The sequence below is a fragment of the Ovis aries genome, chromosome 1 (genome assembly GCF_016772045.2).
Source record: "Ovis aries strain OAR_USU_Benz2616 breed Rambouillet chromosome 1, ARS-UI_Ramb_v3.0, whole genome shotgun sequence".
Classification (NCBI taxonomy): domain Eukaryota; kingdom Metazoa; phylum Chordata; class Mammalia; order Artiodactyla; family Bovidae; genus Ovis; species Ovis aries.
The window spans coordinates 92,274,267-92,289,275 of NC_056054.1; the positions used below are offsets into that span (position 1 = coordinate 92,274,267).

The following is a 15,009-nucleotide window of genomic DNA, read 5'->3' on the forward strand; positions in this document are numbered from 1 at the left end:
TTTTCTTTTATTTTTAACGATCTTATAAAAACATAGGAAACATTCTTTTTTTATTTTTTAAATTTAATTAATTTATTTTAATTGGAGGCTAATTACTTTACAGTGTTGTATTGATTTTGCCATACATTGACATGAATCTGCCACGGGTGTACACGTGTTCCCCATCCTGAACCCCCCTCCCACCTCCCTCCCCATACCATCCCTCTGGGTCATCCCAGTGCACCAGCCCCAAACATCCTGTATCATGTATCGAACCTGGACTAGCGATTTGAGGAAAGATTCTTAATTCAAGGGCCTGCAAAAGAAGATTGTGGGCTGACTTTGTCTTGGAGGCTGTAGTTAGCCACCTTTGCTTATAGAAGACAGTATTGTTTATGATTACAGATATTTGATTTTGGGTTTAACCTGTCACATCTCTGCCTGATTTTGCAACTCCTGATTCTTCCGTCTCTTGGCAAGCACTGTTTCCAAATGCTTATCCTTTCTTCAGCGAATTGCTTTCATTATTTTTGCAAATAATACTTGCATTTCTTTCAAATTTGATAATATAAACTTAAACTTCAAGTCTCAGCTTAAATATTAATTCTTTAGAAATCTTTCTTGACATTATTAATAGTTTAGGTCTCCATGTTGTTGTTTAGTTGCCAAGTCATCCCTAACTCTTTGCAACCCCAAGGACTACAGTATGCCAGGCTTCCCTGTCCCTCACCATCTCCTGGAGTTTGCCCAAGTTCATATCCATTGAATCAGTGATGCCATCCAATCATCTCATCCTCTATATTCCTTTTTTTAAAAAAAATTTTTATTTTTACTTTATTTTACTTTACAATACTGTATTGGTTTTGCCATACATTGACATGAATCCGCCACGGGTGTACATGAGTTCCCAATCCTGAAACCCCTCCCACCTCCCACCCCATATCATCTCTCTGGATCATCCCCATGCACTAGCCCCAAGCATCCTGTATCCTGTATCGAACATAGACTGGCAATTCGTTTCTTACATGATAGTATACATGTTTCAGTGCCATTCTCCCAAATCATCCCACCCTCTCCCTGGTCCCTCAGAGTCCAAAAGTCTGTTCTACACATCTGTGTCTCTTTTGCTGTCTTACATACAGGGTCATCATTACCATCTTTCTAAATTCCATATATATATGTGTTAGTATACTGTATTGGTGTTTTTCTTTTGGCTTACTTCACTCTGTATAATCGGCTCCAGTTTCATCCATCTCATTAGAACTGATTCAAATGTATTCTTTTTAATGGCTGAGTAATACTCCATTATGTATATGTACCACAGCTTTCTTATCCATTCGTCTGCTGATGGACATCTAGGTTGTTTCCATGTCCTGGCTATTATAAACAGTGCTGCAATGAACATTGGGGTACATGTGTCTCTATATTCCTCATCTCTTTCTGCTTTAAATCTTTCCCAGCATCAGAGTCTTTTCCAATGAGTCAGCTCTTTGAATCAGGTGCCCAAAGTGTTGGAGCTTCAGCCTCACCATCAGTCCTTCCAATGAGTATTTCAATGAGTATAGCAGTCTGAATTTTTCCTTTTATAGCACTTACCACAAATGAAATTTATTTTGGTATAAGTATTTACAGCTTTATTTGCCCTTTAGAGTCTCCTTTATGTAGTACAGTAGATGGTACATAGTAGGTGGTCAGCAGATAAAACAGTGGAATACTCCAATAAGAGCTAAGCACCCATGTCTTGGTTGCCCTGTAACCTCAGTACTTAGCACAGTGAATGACGCTTTGTAAGCATTTTACAAATATTCATTGGATAAATTAACAGTATAGTATTACTTTTATATTCCCACATGGACAGGGTTTGGTTTAGGGCTTTGTTCTATTTGAGCAGCTATAGACATAGTTTGGGGCTCCCCCAGTGGCTCAGTTGGTAAAGATTCTGCTTGTAATGCAGGAGACCCAGGTTCAGTTCCTGGGTGGGAAAGATCTCTTGGAGAAGGAAATGGCAACCCACTCCAGTATTCTTGCCTGGAAAATCTCATGGACAGAGGGGCCTGGTGAGATACAGTCCATAGGGACACAAAGAGTCAGACATGACTGAGCATCTGAGCTGAGAGAGACATAGTTAATAGGGCTTCTCTGGTAGCTCAGCTGGTAAAGAATCTGCCTGCCATGCAGGAGACCCTATTTCAATTCCTGGGTTGGGACTATCCCCTGGAGAAGGGATAGGCTACCCACTCCAGTGTTCTTGGGCTTCCCTTGTGGCTCAACTGGTAAAGAAACTGCCTGAAGTTGGGGAGACCTGGGTTTGATCCTTGGGTTGGGCAGATCCCTTGGAGGAGGTCATGGCAACCCACTCCAGTATTCTTGCCTGGAGAATCCCCATGAACAGAGGAGCCTGGTGAGCTACAGTCCATGGGATTGCAAAGAGTTGGACCTGACTGAGCTCCTGGTCTTGTTTTTGTTGACTGTATGGAGTTTCTCCATCTTTGGCTGCAAAGAATTATAATCAATCTGAATTTGGAGTTGACTATCTGATGATGTCCATGTGTAGAATTGTCTCTTGCATTTTTTCTTCGCAAAATTCTGTTAGCCTTTGCCCTGCTTCATTTTGTACTCCAAGGCCAAACTTGCCTGTTACTCCAGGTATCTCTCGACTTCCTACTTCTGCATTCCAGCCCCCTGTGATGTAAAGGATATCTTTTTTGGGTGTCAGTTCTAGAAGGATTTGTAGGTCTTCATAGAACTGATCAACTTCAGTTTCTTTGGCATCAGTGGTTGGGGCATAGACTTGAATTACTGTGATGTTGAATGGTTTGCATTAAAAACAAACAGATCATTCTATCATTTTTGAGATTGTACTCAAATACTGTACTTCATACTCTTTTGTTGACTATAAGGTCTACTCCATTTGTTCTAATGGATTGTTGCTCACAGTAGTAGATATAATGGTCATCTGAATTAAATTCTCCCTTTCCTGTCTATTTTAGTTTACTGATTCCTAAGGTGTCGATGTTCACCCTTGCCATCTCTTGCTTAACCACATCCAATTTATGTTGATTCATGGGCCTAACATTCTAGGATACGATGCAGTACTGCTCTTTACACTATCGGACTTTACTTTCATCACCAGACACATCCATAGCTGAGTGTCATTTCCACTTTGGCCCAGCCACTTCATTCTTTCTGGAGCTATTGCCCTTTGCTCTAACCCAGTAGCACATTGGACACCTTCTGATCTGAGGGGGAGGGGTTTATCTTCCGGTGTAGTATCTTTTTGCGTTTTCATACTGTCCATGGGGTTTTCTGGGCAAAAACACTGGAGCTGGTTGACATTTCTCTCCTCAGGGGATGACTTTTTTTGTCAGAACTCTTTACTGTGGCCTGTCTGTTTTGGGTCACTCTGAACAGCATGGCTCATAGCTCCTTTGAGTTATGCAAGCCCCTTCGCCAAGAAAAGGCTGTGATCATGAAATAATCACACTTAAATTCAAACAGTCATTCAAAGGTAATAATACAATGGTATCAAGGTCAATAAAGGGTTAGTTCATAGTGTAATTAGATATGAACAACTTAGGGGCTTCCCAAGTGACTATCTGGTAAAGAATCTGTCTCAGTGCAGGAGGGCACAGGACACGTGGGTTCAATCTTGAGTCCGGAAGATCCCCTGGAGGAGGAAATGGCAACCCACTCCAGTATTCTTGCTTGGAAAATCCCATGGACAGAGAAGCCTAATAGATTCACAAAGAGTTGGATATGACTGAGTGACTGAGCACAAACTATTTTGAGAATTTAGGAGAGGCTTTTTTGAAAAAGTAAAGATTGAATTGAAATCCAGAGAAGGACAAGAAGTATTTATCAGGTATGGAGAAATTTTATATACAAAGATCCTTTGATAAGAAGGAGTACAGTGAATACAACATGGAATGAAAGGGAGAGTGTGGTGCAAAATGAGGCTAGAGAGGTGTAGGAGCCTAGTAATTTATGGCCTTTTAAATCATATCAGCAGAATTTTAATTTATTCAACTGTAATGAGAAGCTGTAAAGAATTTTAGCAGAGGATGACTCGGTCAGATTTGCATTTTGAAAGTCTCATTTGGTTTGCAGTATAGAGAACAGAATATATTAAGATAGAACAGTTATAAATAGACAGACAGTCATAGGATTCAGAGAAGAGAACTTAGGCTGGGAGATGGTGGTCTTAGTGAGGAATAAATAGATGGTTTTGAGAGATATTTAAGATTTAAACACCTTGGATTGATATAGAGTTATAATACCATTTGTTGAAAAGACTGTTCTTTTTCTTTGTGTATGTATTTACTGTTTATTTATTTTTGTCATACCAAGCGGCTTGCAGGATCTTATTTTCCCAACCAGGGATTGAACCCACGCTCTTGGCAGTATGGAGTGCTAACCACTAGACTTCCAAGGAATTCCCAAGACTCTCCTTTTTGTGTTGAGTTACTTTTGCATGTTTATTAAAAAAATTAAATTATTTAATTAAACTATATATGTGCAGATCTATTCTGGGGCTATTTCTGTTTCATTGATTTTTGTGGTTTAGCCATTCGCCAGTGTTTGGCTTACTGTAGCTTATTATAGTGAGTCTTAGATTTGGGTAATGTGATTCCTCCAGCTTTATTATTATTTTGAATTTAATTTTTTTGGATGTAGTCTGATTACATTGAAACTGTTACTAAAGTCTGTCCTTGGAGCAAGTGCACACACATGTGCATGTGTACATACATATGCTTAAGCACACACATGATTCTTACTAACTTACACACATGCACCTCATCCAGCTGAATGAATCCCTTTAATCTTGCCTTCTATAATTTTCCTTCTTTCCTTCCCTTCCTCACCATCACCCTTCCATCAGACACTGCCTCAGCCTAGCTATTGCCACGCATTTCACCTGAATCCCATCCTTATTTCTCTTTTTCCACAAGGCAGACTCTTTGGTTGTAGGGGTAAGGGGGGAATGACTCTGAAATTACCCTGTGTATATAAATTTTATTTTAAAAATTGAATTGTGCTTTATTTTTATTCCAGTTTTCTTGAAATTTGTCACACAACAATATATAAGTTTCAGGGGTACAAAATAATGATTTGACTTACATACATCACAATACATTTACATCCATCATCTCAGACAAATACAGATTAAAGAGATTTAAAAAACTTTCCTTGTGATGAAAACTCTCAAGATTTATTCTCTTAACAGCTCACATATATAACATATAGCAGTTTAAATTATATCATACATTACATCCCTAGTACTATTTATTTTATAACTGAAAGTTTGTACCTTTTGACAGCTTCATCCAACCTATCATCCCCTCTTGTTTCCCCCACTTCCATAACCATAAATCTGATCTCTTTTTTTAAGAGTTTATTTTTGAAGTATAAGTGACCTAAAACGCTATGTTAGTTCCTGTTACACACCAGTGATTTTATATTTATAAACATTTCAAAATGATGACTGTGATAAGTCTAGTTACAACATGTCACCACACAAAGATATTACATGGGTATTGACTATATTATCTTCCCATGTTGTGCTAGTGGTAAAGAAGCTACCTGCCAGTGTAGGAGACATAAGAGATACAGGTTTGATCCCTGGTTTATGAGGATCCATTAGAGGAGGGAATCCAGTATTCTTGCCTGGAGAATCCCATGGACAGAGGAGCCTGGCAGGCTACAGTCCATAGGGGTGCAGAGAGTCAGACACAACTGAAGCTACTTAGCATATATTCTCCACATTGTACATTTTATACCTGTGACTCATCTATTTGCAACTGGAACTTTGTACCTCTTAGTCTCCCTTGCCTATTTCTTTCTGACCCTTAAATCTGTAATCCATTTTGAATTTATCTTTGTGCATGATATGAGTGAGTAATCCAGTTTGATTATTTCCCATGTAGCTGTCCTGTGTTCCCCATACCATTTATGAAAGAGGCTGTCTTCTCTCCATTGTATTTCTTGCCTCTTTTGTTGTACATTAATTATGTTATAGTATGGTGGAAAGTGCCATTGGTATTTTGATAGGAATGCAATGAATCTGTAGATTGCCTTAGGTAGTATGGTCATTTTAACATTAATTTTTGAGTCCATGAACATAGTGTATCTTTTTATCTTTTTTTTGGTTGGTTTCAATTTCTTTCATTAGTGACTTATAGTTTTTCAAGTAGAGATTTTTTTCTTCTTACAATTTTTCCTAGGTATTTTATTTTCTTTGATGTGATTGTAAATGGGGTTGTTTTCTTATTTTTTCCTTCTGATAGTTTGTTGTTAGTCCATAGAAATGTAACAGATTTCTGTGTATTAATTTTGTACCTCCAACTTTACTGAAATCTTTGAGTTCTAGTAGGTTTTTGGTGGTGTTTTTTAGGATTTCCTGTTTATGGTATCATGTTATCTGCAAACAGTGACAGTTCTATTTCTTCCTTTGTAATTTAGATTCCTTTTATTCCTTTTCCTTTTATGATAGATGTGGCTAGGATTTTCAATTCTATGTTAGAAAGAAGTGGTGATAGTGGGCATCCTTGTTTTATTGCTGATCTCAAAAGCAATACTTTTAGCTTTTGATCATTGAGCATGATATTAGCTGTGAGCTTGTTATATATGGTCTTCACTATGCTGAGGTATGTTCCCTCTATACTCACTTCCTGGAGAATTTTTAGCATAAATGGATATTGAATTTGTCAAAAACTTTGTCTGCATCTATTGAGATGATCATATGATTCTTATTCTTCAATTGGTTAATGTGGCATATCACATTGATTTGCAGATAGTGAGCCATCCTTGTATCTCTGGGATAAATCCCACTTGATCATGGTGTATTTAATGTATTATTGAACCTTGTTGCTGTTCAGTTGCTCAGTTGTGTCCGACTCTTTCTGTCCCCATGGACTGTAGCATGCCAGGCTTCCCTGTCCTTCACCATCTCCCAGATCTTGTTCAAACTCATGTCTATTGAGTCGGTGATACCATTCAACCATCTCATCCTCTGTCATCCCCTTCTCCTCCTGCCTTCAGTCTTTCCCAGCATTAGGGTCTTTTCCAGTGACTTGGCTCTTCACTTCAGGTGGCCAAAGTATTGGAGCTTCAGCTTTAGCGTCAGTCCTTCCAATGAATATTCAGGATTGATTTCCTTTAGGATTGACTGTTTTGATCTTTTTGCAATCCAAGGGACTCTCAAGAGTCTTCTCCAACACCACAGTTCAAAAGCATCAATTCTTTGGTGCTCAGCCTTCTTTGTGGTCCAGCTCTCACATCCATACATGACTACTGGAAAAACCATAGCTTTGACTATATAGACTTGGTTTGATAATATTTTGCTGAGGATTTTTATATCTAATTTCATCAATGATGTTGGTGTTTAATCTTCTGTTTTTGTGACATCTTTGTCTGGTTTTGTAAATAGGGTAATACTGGCCTGGCACAATCAGTTTGGAAGAGTTCCTCCCTTTGCAGTTATTTATTTATTTATTTATTTATTTTAGTCTCTCATTTTCTTTTTATTGTATTTTTAAAATTCCAGATATATACATGTTTGTTTTATTAAGAAAATGATGTAAGATGCATAACAAAACATGTAAATTATCCTGCACTCCCACACCTTCTATTACCTTTCCCCAAGGTGATTAAACTTAACGAATTCTGTTTATACAATTGCATACCAATGAATATACATATATATGGGATTATGGAATATGTAATTATGTTAACAATAGTATCATACTATATATATTATTCTGGAATTTTCTTTTTTCTCTTTGAGGTATGTCAAGTAAAGTTCTATAGGTAACTCAGTCTTTTATTTTTTATTTTTTTTTGCCTTTTTTAATTTTATTTATTTTTTAAATTAATTTATTTATTTTTAAAATTTATTTATTTATTTATTTATTTTTTATTTTTTTATTTTTTAAATTTTAATATCTTTAATTCTTACATGCGTTCCCAAACAAGAACCCCCCTCCCACCTCCCTCCCCATAACATCTCTCTGGGTCATCCCCATGCACCAGCCCCAAGCATGCTGCATCCTGCGTCAGACATAGACTGGCGATTCAATTCTTACATGATAGTATACATGTTAGAATGTCATTCTCCCAAATCATCCCACCCTCTCCCTCTCCCTCTGAGTCCAAAGGTCCGTTATACACATCCTTTGCAGTTTTTTAGACTAGTTGAGAAAGGACAGGTTTAATTTCCCTTTAAATGTTTGGTAGAATTCATCTATGAAGCCATCTAGTCCTAGACTTTTATTTGTTGGAAATTTTAAAAATTAATTATTCAATTTCATCACTGGTAATTGGTTGGTTTATAGTTTCTATGTCTACCTGGTTCATGTTTAGAAAATTGTACATTTTTAAGGAATTTGTCATTTTCTTGTAGGATATCCATTTAATTGGCATTTTATTGTTCATAGTAATCTTTCATGATCCTTTGTATTTCTGTGGTATTGGTTGTATTTCTTTTTTATTTCTGATTTTGTTGATTTGGGCCCTCTTTTTCTCTTGATGAACCTCCTAAAGTTTATCAACTTTATCTTTTCATTACCAGCTCATGGTTTTGTTGATCTTTTCTATTGTTGCTTTAGCCTATCTTTAAAATTTAGCTCTGATTTTTATGATTTTCTTTCTTCTAGTGAGTTTTCTGCTTCCTTTGAGTGTCAGTTAGGTTATTTGAGATTTGTTGTTGTTTCCTGAGAGGTAGACTTGTACCACAATAAACTGCCATCTTAGAACTGAGTTTGCTGCATCTCTTAGATTTTGGATTGTTGTTTTTTCATTTTTATTTGTCACCATGTATTTTCTGTTTTCTTCAGTGATCCACGGTTGTTTGGTAGCATACTGTTTAGTCTCCACATGTTTGAGGATTTTTTTCCCTTGTAGTTTTTTTCTTTGTAGTTGATTTCTAGACTCATAGTGTGATCAGAAAAGATGCTTGATATGAATCGAATTTTCTTAAATTTACTGATAATTTTTGTGGCCTAGCATGTGGTCTTGTCTTGGAAAATGTCCCATATATACTTTAAAAGAAAGTATATTCTACTGATTTTAGATGGGATGTTCTTTATAAATATGTTAAGTTCATTTGGTCGAATGTGTCATTTAAGCCCATTGGTTTTCTGTCTGGATAATCTGTCTATTGATGTAAATGGGGTTTTAATGTTCCCTGTTATTGTGTTACTGTCAACTGCCCCCTCTATGTCTGTGAATTTGCACTATGCATTTAGATACTTCTATGTTGGATGCATATATATTTATAATTATTACATCATCTTTTTGATTAATTGCTTGGTCATCATGTAATGTCCTTTGTCTTTTGTAAGTCTTTGATGTAAGTGTTGTTACCCTGGGTTACTTTTGATTTAAATTTTCATGGAATACTTTTTTCCATCCCCTCACTTTTAGTCTGTGTCTTTAGATCTGAGGTGAGTCTCTTATAGGAAGTATATATATATAAAATATGTAAGTATATATATATATATATCTTTTTTTATGTTCACTCAGATACTCTTTGTCTTTTGTTGGGAGAATTTAGTCCCTTAGTCCATTTCACTTAAAGTGATGATTATTAGGTATGTTCTTATGGACATTTAAAATATTTTTTTTAGTTTTTTTCAAAGTTAAACAGGTTTATTTTTGTAAAACCTATCAGAGCTTTCTTTTTTGTTGTTGTTGAAGTATAGTTGATTTTAGAGATTGTGCTACTTTGAGGTGTACAGCAGAGTGATTTAGTTTTTTTCAGATTATATTCCATTGTAGGTTATTATAAGATATTGAATATAATCCCATGTGCTGTACAGTATATCCTATTGATTATCTGTTTGTTTGTAGTAGCTTGTATTTGTTAACCTCCTACCCCTAATTTGTCTCTCCCACTTCCTTCTCCCCTATGGTAACTCTAAGCTTGCTTTCTACATTTGTGAGTATGTTTCTGTCTTGTATATACATTCACTTGTATTATTTTTTAGATGCCACATATAAGTCATATGATATTTGTAGTTCTCTGACTTTTTTACTAAGGTCCATTCATTTTGCTGCAGATGGCAGTATTTCATTCTTTTTTATGGCTGAGTAGTGTGTGTGTGTGTGTGTGTGTGTGTGTGTGTGTGTGTGTGTGTGTAGACATCTCTTAATCCAATCATCTATTGATGGCCACTTGGGTTGCTTCTGGGTTTCCTTGTCTTGGCTGTTGTAAATAGGGTGGCTGTAAACATTGGAGTGCATATATCTTTTTGAGTTTGTGTTTTAGTTTTTTTGGATATGTGCTGGAGTGGAATTGCTTCAACATTTGGTAACTTTTAGTTTTTAAAGGAACCTCCATACTGTTTTGCATAGTGGCTGCATCAATTTATTCCCACCAACAGTGTACCAGGGTTTTCTTTTCTCCACATCCTTTCCAACATTGTTATTTGTAGACTTTTTGATAACAGCTATTCTCATAGTTGTGAGGTAATATTTAGTTGTGTTTTTGATTTGCATTTCCCTAGTATTTAGTTATGTTGAGCATTTTTTCATATGCCTGTTAGCCATTTGGATGCATTCTTTGGAAAAATGATTATACAGGTCTTCTGTCCATTTTATGATTTGACTGGTACGATATTGAGTTCTATGAGCTGTCTGTATCTTTTGAATATTAACTTCTTGTCAGTCTATCATTTGCATATATTTTCTTCTATTTTGTAGTTTTTCTTTTTGTTTACTAGATGGTTTCTTTTCCTGTGCAAAAGCTTTTAAGTTTACTTGGGTTTCATCTATTTATTTTTGCTTTTTTTGCCTTAGGGGCTATCTAAGAAAATATTGCTTATGATTTCTGTCAAAAAGTATCCTGTCTATGTTTCCCTCTAGGGATTTTATGGTTTCTAGTCTTATATTTAGGTTTTAATCAATTTTGCATTATTTTTATATATGGTGTTAGAGAATGTTTCTAACTTTATTATTTCACATGTAGTTGTCCAGTTTTCCCAGCACCAAAGAGACTACCTTTTCTCTATTGACTCTTTTATTATAGATTAATTGACAGTAGGTGTGTGGATTTATTTCTGAGCTCCCTATTTTGTTTCATTCATCTGTGTGTCTAGTTTTGTGCCAGTGCCATACTGTTTTGATTACTTAGCTTTGTAATATCATCTGAAGTCATTGAGGATGTATCTCCAGCTTTGTTCTTTTTTTGCCCCCAGGATTTCTTGACAACTCATGGTCTTTTGTGGCTCTCTATATATTCTAGGATTACTTGTTCTAGTTCTGTAAAAAATGTAATGGGTATTTTGATAGGGATTATATTAAATCTGTAGATTGCATTGGATGATATGGTCATATTAATAACAATAATTCTTCCAATCTAAAAAGTGCTTCTTTTTTTAAAGTATTTTTAATTGAAGGATAATTGCTTTATAATTTTGTGTTGGTTTCTATCATACAGCAGTGTGAATCAGCCATAAATATACATATATTCCCTCCCTCTTGAATCTCCCTCCTGCCCTTCCTGTTCCACCTCTCTATGTTGTCAAAAATCACTGGGCTGAGCTCCCTGTATTATACAGCAGCTTCCTACTAGCTATCTGTTTTACACATGGTAATGTATATATTTCAGTGTTACTCCCTCAATGTGTCCCATGGTCTCCTCCTGATGTGTCCACAAGTTCATTCTCTATGTCTATGTCTCTGTCGCTGCCCTACAGATAGGTTCATCAGTACCATTTTCTAGACTCCATATATATGTGTTAATATTTATTTTTCTCTTTCTGACTTATTTCACTCTGTATAAAGGCTGTAGGCTCATCTATCTCAGTTCAACTGACTGAAATTCATTCCTTCTTATGACTGAGTAATATTCTATTGTATATACACCACAATTTCTTTATCCATACTTCTGTCGATGGACATTTAGGTTGCTTCCATGTCCTGGCTATTGTAAATAGTGCTGCAGTGAACATGGGGGTACATATGTCTTTCTGAATTATGAGTCTATGAGGATATCTGCCCAGTTGTGGGATTGCTGGGTCATGTGGTATTAATAGTTATATTTCTAGGTTTTTAAGAAATCTCCATACTGTTCTTCATAGTGTCTGTATCAATTTACATTTCCACCAACAGTATAAGAGGGTTCCCTTTTGTCCACATCATCTGTAGCATTTATTGTTTTTAGAATTTGATGATGATAACCATTCTGACTGCTGCGTGGTGACACCTCATTGTGGTTTTGATTTGCTTTTCTCTAACAAGGACCAGTATTGAGTATCTTTTCATGTGTTTATTGGACATCTGAATATCTTCTTTGGAGAAATGTCTGTTTAAGTCTTCTGCCCATTTTTTTTTTCCATTGGGTTGTATGTTTTTCTGATATTGAGCTGCCTGAGCTGCTTGTATATTTTAAAGATTAATGCTTTGTCAATTCTTTCATTCACAATTGTTCTCTCCCATTATGAGGGCCATCTTTTCAGCTTGTTTATACTTTCTTTTGTGGTGAAAAAACTTTAAAATTTAATTAGGTCACATTTACTTGTCTTTATTTCCATTACTCTAGGAGGCTGGTCATAGAGGATCTTGCTGTGATTTATGTTAAAGAATGTTCTGGCTATATTTTTTGCTAAGAGTTTTCTAGTTTTGGGCCTTACATTTAGGTCTTTAATCCATTTTGAGTTTATTTTTGTGTATGTTGTTAGGAAGTGTTCTTTTTTTATTTTTTTTTTAATTTCAAAATATTTAATTCTTACATGCGTTCCCAAACATGACCCCCCTTCCCACCTCCCTCCCCACGACATCTCTCTGGGTCATCCCCATGCACCAGCCCCAAGCATGCTGCACCCTATGTCAGACATGGACTGGCAATTCAATTCTTACATGATAGTTTACATGTTAGAATTCCCATTCTCCCAAATCATCCCACCCTCTCCCTCTCCCTCTGAGTCCAAAAGTCCGTTATACACATCTGTGTCTTTTTTCCTGTCTTGCATACAGGGTCGTCATTGCCATCTTCCTAAATTCCATATATATGTGTTAGTATACTGTATTGGTGTTTTTCTTTCTGGCTTACTTCACTCTGTATAATTGGCTCCAGTTTCATCCATCTCATCAGAACTGATTCAAATGAATTCTTTTTAACAGCTGAGTAATACTCCATTGTGTATATGTACCACAGCTTTCTTATCCATTCATCTGCTGATGGACATCTAGGTTGTTTCCATGTCCTGGCTATTATAAACAGTGCTGCGATGAACCTTGGGGTACATGTGTCTCTTTCAATTCTGGTTTCCTCGGTGTATATGCCCAGCAGTGGGATTGCTGGGTCATAAGGCAGTTCTATTTGCAATTTTTTAAGGAATCTCCACACTGTTCTCCATAGTGGCTGTACTAGTTTGCATTCCCACCAACAGTGTAGGAGGGTTCCCTCTTCTCCACACCCTCTCCAGCATTTATTGCTTGCAGATTTTTGGATCGCAGCCATTCTGACTGGTGTGAAGTGGTACCTCATTGTGGTTTTGATTTGCATTTCTCTAATAATGAGTGATGTTGAGCATCTTTTCATGTGTTTGTTAGCCATCCGTATGTCTTCTTTGGAGAAATGTCTATTTAGTTCTTTGGCCCATTTTTTGATTGGGTCGTTTAGTTTTCTGGAATTGAGCTGCATAAGTTGCTTGTATATTTTTGAGATTAGTTGTTTGTCAGTTGCTTCATTTGCTATTATCTTCTCCCATTCAGAAGGCTGTCTTTTCACCTTGCTTATATTTTCCTTTGTTGTGCAGAAGCTTTTAATTTTAATTAGATCCCATTTGTTTATTTTTGCTTTTATTTCCAGAATTCTGGGAGGTGGGTCATAGAGGATCCTGCTGTGATTTATGTCTGAGAGTGTTTTGCCTATATTCTCCTCTAGGAGTTTTATAGTTTCTGGTCTTACATTTAGATCTTTAATCCATTTTGAGTTTATTTTTGTGTACGGTGTTAGAAAGTGATCTAGTTTCATTCTTTTACAAGTGGTTGACCAGTTTTCCCAGCACCACTTGTTAAAGAGATTGTCTTTACTCCATTGTAGGAAGTGTTCTAATTTCATTCTTTTACATATAGCTGTTCATTTTTCCTAGCACCAATTATTGAAGAAGCTGTTTTTTCTCCATTATATATTCTTGCCTCCCCTTTGGAAAAGATAAGGTGTACATTGGTGCATGGGTTTACCTCTGGGTTTTCTATCTTGTACCATTGGTCTTTGTTTTAGTGCCACTACCATGCTGTTTTGATGATTATAGTCTGATGTCAGGAGGGATTATTCCTCCACTCCATTCTTCTTTCTCAAGATTGCTTTGGCTATTTGGGTTCCTTTGTGTTTCCATATAAATTGGCTTCCCTGGTGGCTCAGGTTGTAAAGAATTTGCCTGCAATGCAGCAGACCTGGGCTTGATCCCTGGTTTGGGAAGATCTCCTGGAGAAGGAGATGACAACCCACTCCATTATTCTTGCTTGGAGATTTCCATGGACAGAGGAGCCTGGTGGGCTATAGTCCATGGGATTTCAAAGAGTTGGATGTGACTGAATGACTAACACACACACACATATGAATTGTGAAATTTTTTGTTCTAGTTCTGTGAAAAATACCATTGGTAATTTGATAGAGATTGCATTGACTCTGTAGACTGCTTTGGATAGTAATTTTCACAATATTGGTTCTTTAAATCCAGGAACACGATATATCTCTCCATTAGTTTGTGTGGTCTTTGATTTCTTTCATCAGTGATTTATAATTCTACATACAGGTCTTTTGTCTCCTTAAATAGGTTTATTCCTAGGTATTTCACTTTTTTTGTTGCAGTGGTGAGTGGGATTGATTCCTTAATTTCTCTGTTGATTTTTCATTGTTAGTGTATAGGAATGCAAGAGATTTCTGTGTATTGATTTAGTATCCTGTGACTTTACTAAATTCATTGATTAGCTTTAGTAATTTTCTGGTGATATCTTTAGGGTTTTCTATGTATAGTAACATGTTTTCTGCAAACAGTGAGTGTTTTACTTCTCTTTTTCAGTTGG

At 36.3% G+C, this 15,009-nt stretch overlaps 1 protein-coding gene across 2 annotated transcripts in view; it reads left to right on the forward strand.

The window, feature by feature from the left end:
- SYCP1 (synaptonemal complex protein 1) overlaps positions 1–15,009 on the forward strand; it is a 136,965-nt gene that overhangs the window by 46,792 nt on the left and 75,164 nt on the right. The window lies entirely within an intron of this gene.